Source organism: Vigna unguiculata, unplaced genomic scaffold, assembly GCF_037176805.1.
Source record: "Vigna unguiculata cultivar grain cowpea cultivar isolate G323 ecotype 2 unplaced genomic scaffold, ASM3717680v1 ptg000201l, whole genome shotgun sequence".
Lineage (NCBI taxonomy): Eukaryota > Viridiplantae > Streptophyta > Magnoliopsida > Fabales > Fabaceae > Vigna > Vigna unguiculata.
This window is the reverse complement of record NW_028196838.1, coordinates 55,001-61,888: the sequence shown is the minus strand read 5'-3', so window position 1 is coordinate 61,888 and position 6,888 is coordinate 55,001.

Below are 6,888 nucleotides of genomic sequence, written 5' to 3'. Positions count from 1 at the left end.
AGTGCTAGAAAGACTTCCTTTTTCGATATGGTTTGATAGTAGGAGAGAAGTAGTACCCCTACGAGCGATGGATAAGAAATGCTTTTTTTTTTCAAGCGGAAGAAACTTCACTGCAGGGGAAGGCTTATGTCACTCGGATGGGAAGGCGCTAGCCGCATGGAGTAGCCATAAGAGTTAGAAGACCGCCATCAAGGATGACAAGTCACATCGGGACAGCCCTTTTTCCAGCTAGCTGATATAGAATGGAAGGGGAAGGAGGAGAAAGATAAAAAGGCAATCAACAGACTCTGATAGACGCTATGGGACCATCTCCCTTGGGAGAAGCCTTTCCGTTGTTCCAGGGTTTTCTTACTATTGAGGTCCATTTTTCCTATCATGGCATGGGGATTAGAGAGAAGATCAAGAGTTTCGAACAAGCACGCAAGCCTGAAAGCATGAGTTTCCAGCGATCGAAGTTCAAACTTGGCCGGACAGGAAAGAGGGAAAGCCTTCTTCTCAATGAGCTGTATCCATTATACAATCACCGGGCTTTGCCAAAGACAGTCCCAGTAAAGGGGTGTGTAGCAAAGCATCCACCGAGACTAGATTGGAAGATAGTCATGTGCTCTATGAAAGCAATCGAACATCATGTGTGAAGCATATGAGATGGCTAGCCGGGCAGTTCCATCATAGTTCGTGACAGGGTGTAAAGGATATATGATCTTACTTTACGATTGAGGTCTTCTTTCTCCTCTTCTTCACCGGGAACCCCTATTTCATCAACCAGACGGACAATGGGAAGCGTCTGAGCAATAAAAAGATAAGCCAAAAACGTGAAGTAGAGGGATCCCATCCTGACGGATGAGCTGCTCCCTCCCCCGGTTAACTACCACTACCCGGTCTTCCCTTTGAATTGATAGCTTCCGCTGGAGCACTTGCCTTCGTGATGAATCCCTTGAGCTTTGACTATCTTTTTGCTTCTTCTTGCTAGCCTTCGATTGTATGGTTTCCTGTATCGCTCTTGTCAAGCTCCAGCCCGATCCCTGTGATCTCGTACTTGGCCTTCCCCCCCTCTTTATCTTCGTCCCGGGATAGAGCCTTTCACTAAAGGGAAGGTTCCCGAGCTTGGCCGAAAAAAATCCTGGAAGTAGCACTGCTTTGGCGATTGGCAAGACATATCCGAGTAGCGCTGCCTGAACGAAGCGTGGGCGTAAAGCATCAAGTGGAGGCGTCGAATCCTTGCAAGAGGGGGGCAGACCGGTCAAAGCCAAGTCCAGACGAGCTGGCCAAAAGGCATAGGGCCAAGGCGGAGCTGGCAGGCTCATCTCACTTATTGTGTGCTTTGTTGGAATAGACTGACATCAAGGGAAAGTGCACTTTATCTCGATTCCTCTCTTTCTACAACTCTTTCCAACCCACTGCTCAGCCCCCCTCCAAACTATGGCATCAAGGTCGGACCAAGGGTCGGGCCTCCACCGATCTACTGATAAGGTAAGGGGAAAGACAACTGAATAAATAGGTCTATCTATCCTATAAAGACGGGCTAGAGTAAACGCCAAGCGCTGGCCCATTAGTGGGTTCAATTCCTGCTTGCCTCTCATTTTCAATTGTTTGTTAGAGTAGTCTCGATCCTATTGAACATAAGCTATATCACAGGGAGTAAGTAGATCATGATCGGAGGGGACGACCGGAGAAAGATAAGTCAAGGAGGACCCGAAGAGGAAGAGCGGTCCGTCCTAAACGAAGAGCGGTCGCTGAGAGCGAAATGAACTGATTTGGCCGGAGGGGGCCACGGGATTAGACTCTCGATGTATTATTACATTTCTAGCGGGAGGAGAGTAGCCCCGAAAGAAGTCGGTCCTAGCGAAAACACATAATACAGCTTATGGCCGAGAGTGTCATGAAAGAAAGGTCAGTCTGCACAGGCGGGACGTGACATTAATAGACAGGTCAAACTGTGGAATCGTCTGATTTTCACTCGGATGACGTAATTCAATTTGATTTATATCAGTGTGCAGCAGCCCCTATGACAGAATTGAACATCAGATATATCACATCCATAAAAAGATTAAAAACAGTCGGTTATGAGAGCAGCACTTTTCCTTGCGGGGGCCCCGTCTCCCATCGGTGCGCTGGAGACGATTCTTTCTGTATCTTCGGCTTCGTCTTCTCCTCCTTCTGAGTCAAACAGATAAAATAAAACATGTGAATGAACGAATTTATCGTAGATTGCACGAGCAAACCACCCTTTTTTACTTTACAAATGATTGTGATTGTGGAGTTGAGGCAGGGGCTCTTGCTTTTTACTAGGCTAGACGACTCGGCGATTCTACCCTACTTTTTTCCCAGGATTGGACGCCTATTGACGAAGCTCAGGATTGGATTGTCGCCTTACTGCTTGACGAGAACAACCTACCACTGACTTTTTGAAAGTACCTATCTCATTGCACTAAAAGAGTCTGTCTTTGACGATAGGGCTTGAGGTCGATCGGTCCACCACTAAGGATCTATGGTAGGTCAAAGAGCGCAGAGAAGATTGTCCACCACTTCTTCTTGTACGCGCTATAAGATATAGGCTTTCTATGAAAGCTCGTAAGATCAGCTGACAAAACAAAACAGAAAGGGATTCGGACTCGCCTGGTTCATGTCTATCGACGAGGGATCTCAGATTGCGCTTGACCGCAGACTCGTAGCATGGGTGAGAATTCTTCATCTTAGGTAATGAAGGTGGGCGGCTCGTCGTCTTTGAAAAAGGAAGGGATGATTCTTGCCAAACTCTGTCATGCCCATCCTCCTTGGAGTTTAAAAAAAAAGATCCCCTTATGTTTTTCCGTCTTCTTCTCTGCCGAAAGGAAAGACAAAGGCGAGGGAGTCCTCGAACGGGGAAACCCACGATTGAGAGGTCAGATCACACCATCCTCATTGATCCAACTCGGGTTGGTATGCTCACAAAGAGAGACCCTACCACATGTGTTTCAGTTTGAGAGCCACCCTGTTTTCTCGATGTCTTCTTCTCTTTCGGGTGGGAGGCATTCTTCAATAGCTTTCATTACTGAGGGGCCCAATCCTAAGAATAAGAGTATCAAAAGACTCGATCTATCCGACCTTACCATAGTCTCCCTCGAGGCGCGGTCAACCTAGCAGGTGTCATACCTTCAAAAGAGATGGCTCAGACAGATTAGCTATAATGCGCAGTTAGATACTTCGATGGCTCTCGAACTAGCTGTGTTAAGCATATAGCTAGCCTTCTATTACCTTATTTCTCCAAATTTATGAATCCATAATTGTTGCCATTCAGTCTCTTATTAGCGATAGGGGCCGTCATCCAACATGCTTCTATCTAAGTGATTTCATACCTTATTCCCTCCGCCACCCTCACCCTTCTAAGCTCCTTTGCCCTATGCCTTTAGTTAGTCTGCTTTGAATGATCATTTCACTCTTCGAAGGTGAGCGAAGTACTTCGAGGGATTAGATGGAAGGAACCTCTGCTAAGAATGGAATACAATTCTTTGTGTCCTTATTTAGCTTTCAAGTGGGAGAGGACTTCCATAGAGTGAGCCCTTCGATCGCGGTGCTCATCTTACCACCCTAACTACTAGCGCAGTCCAACTTATCCCTGCTAACCCACAACTAAAGCACCATGACTCTTTGATTCCGAAATGCGGCCGAGGGCATCGGAAAGGACACATCACACGCCCTAACTCCACGAAGGGATGGATGGAATAGACAGGCACAAACCGTTGACCCTAATCTTACCAAGATATACAGGTATTCAATCCAGAATGGGCACAGAAACTGTTCAGGAAGTGAATAAAGCAGAAAGATACACATTAGTATTGGACTTAACCCCAGAGGAGAAAGAAGAACCTCCGCTTGTCCTAGAGCTAGCCTCAGAGTCAGAAGTTTATGTTAACCATACCACTAGGACAGGAAGGGTCTATCAACCGCCTCATTTGCAAGGCTAAGAAGAGCAAGAATCTATTATGCCTTTCGCTCAGTTATGAGCCAACAGGAATTTGACTGGATTGAGACTCGCGGTGCTTACACCTCTAAAGTCAGCCTCGCTCAACAATTCCTCGAGACCAAAGCAAAAGTTCTCTTTCGATCCCAAGGAGTTCATTACCTATTATTGTTGGCTATTCCAATGCCAATGCCAATGATAGAGAGATTAGGGGAATATACTGACCGAGAAGAGAGAGTAAGACCCTAAATGCTTACGGGACAGAGAGGACGCTAGTGAGATGCGCAGGTGTATGAGCTCTGAGATGTGTAGGTAGAAAGAGAAGAAGCCGTTCCAACTGGTCCTATCATCCTAGGGTAGTAGTCAATCCGATGTAGCTAATCCGACCGGCATTAGTAGACGAGTACAAATGAATATAGTAGCCCTATACAATAGACGGTAGTTCCATTAGAAATTCTATGTAAAAAGTAACCTACCGGTTACAAAGGCCTATGAATTTACAAAGTCAACATCGGAGAGTCTTCTTAACAGCTGTACTAATGCCGTTCGCCTTGACTTTAGTCATGTAGAGCATTTTCTTTTGGCATAGGAGCCTTCTAGGCCTACTGACTCTTATCTAAAGGGGCATATCGAGATCCCTTAGCCCACAAAGCCCTTGACTTTCCTTCTCTGCTTCGCACCATCGTGACACTCACCCTTCGTTACCCAGCCCATCGCTAACGCTCAGCCTCGTCTTTTGATTTGACGACCTATTTCCCTCTTTCTCTATTTAGGATAGAAAGCATAAGGTCGCAAGTGAAGCTTCTGGAGAGAGCAATGAAAGAGTTAGAATTGGACCCATAACATTGACACAGGGAGAATCCATTGCTTGGTTTCCCACAGGCAGAAAAGGACTTGGCCTGGATGTAAACTGTAAAATGAAAAGAAAATTGTAGTATCCAAAAGGGCAGCTAAGCTAGCAATCCGAACAAGAAGATCTTCCCGTGGACTCAACAGGGTTCACGAATCTTATCAACTATTTACATGAAGTAAAGTTGGAATAGATCCCAGACTTCGGAGATAGCCACCACTACTACTACTTTAGAAAGGACCGAATGGCGTGCCTTATACCTTTCAAATGAATGGTGGGGAGACCGGAATCGCTTTTGTCGCTCCGGATTTCCTCTTAGCCGAAAGGGTCGAGGCAGGAAGGAGAACGCTATATATACACCTCTTTGTACCTGGGACTAGACATAATAGCTTGAGAAAGGCTCGGGAAAGTACGTTGTGTATTTTATAGCACACGAGATAGGCGGCTTGGCTTAGAGCCTACACCAATCTATCTGTTCTATCTGTAATAGTTCGATCTGTCTTCCTGAGATGAGAATTTGTTTTGAAATAGCTAGATTAGAACTGGCCGCCTTGCCTTGGCTTATTGTGTGATTTTTGAGCAGGAGCGAGCTGTCTTTGGCACAATCTGTACTGTAGCCGGGAAAGCAGGAGTCAAGCTGTTCACAAGCAGTGGTTATGAGCCGCATCTAAAGCCAATCCATTTACAAGTGAAATCTTGCCCAACTCCAACTACAAGGAAAGAAAGGGGTGAGGTGCTCATTCTGTATAAATTGGGTCTCTCGGAACCATGGGCGGCGAAAACTAGGATGGAATCATAGGTAAGGGATGACATAACTGGGGAGTAGGAATGGCAGATCCGTTTTTTCCCAACATTATGAACTCTTCAACTTGTAGTCCACCAAGAGGCTCAATCCTCTCCTGACTTACGTCTGAGCCCAGGTTTGTAAACCAGCCATTCAATGGAAGACTTTGTCCTCTTATTTATGTTAAGCATTAGGGTCCTTCACATAATCTCGAACCGTGCCCCTTCCTCAATGAGTCACGAGCGAGCCATGCCACATTGCATGGGAGGAACTGATCCTTCACTTCCCTTTTGAGCTTTCGATTCTATTCTAGACCGCTTGATATCATATCTTACCAGCCCCACCCGGGTGGCTTCCGCGTCACCCCCAGTTGCTCCATTCTGGATCCCTGAGTGATAGAATAGCTATAAGCTAGCCCACCCTCACCTTGATGAGTTTCACTAAGAAACCGGGGGGTGCCTATGTGACTAACATAGGGCTCTGCCTTACCAAGCAGAGTGAGGTTAGAAACTCCAATTTTGTGATAGGACTGACCCTGGTGAGAACCAGCCTATCACGCCACCGAGGTTCCGCCTCGTTTGCCTTAGTCTTGCGATCTAAGGGTGAAGGAGTCATCCAGCCACCGGGATTGGTTACCCGGTTGACCCCTATCCGTATCTACATCTACGTCCTGATTGAGTTACATAGAAACTAAAAGAACTTGAAAGCAAGAGATCCAACAGGAATGAAATGAATATCTATTTTTAAATAATCAAGTGAAAAATCCCCCGAACCTCTGATCCGATAGCAGCTATAATATGCATCTACGACTAGCTACAGGAACTAGATGAAAACTTCTACAACAGGGTATCGAAGAATGCATTCTGACATCGAGTCCTCAATCAATGTAGATGATTCAACAAGGTAGACCGAAGCAACTCGTCGATCAGCTATCACCACATCGTTGCCGAGAATGGCATAGCGATCAAACTAGTGACTGTCTACGGCTTATGCCTTCACTCGGGGGAGAGCACCCATCCAAAAAGCAGAAAAGTGAAGAAGTGACGTCCAAACCCTCGGATGGACCTAAACTAGACTCAGTCCGAGCTCCTGCAAGAGGGTCCAAAGTAGAGTGGCATGGAATCGGCCGGAAAAGACAGATCTTATCTTATAATTGCGTATATTGAGTGAGATGCCGCTTCAAAGATGCTGCTTACCTAGGATGGTGTGCTTTTCGCTCCTTTGGCTTTCTTTCTCCCGGAGACCATGCCATTCCTCGACACCGACCTTCAAACAAAGTCAGATGAGGAGCTGGCTTCCCTCAAAGTTGCTCTG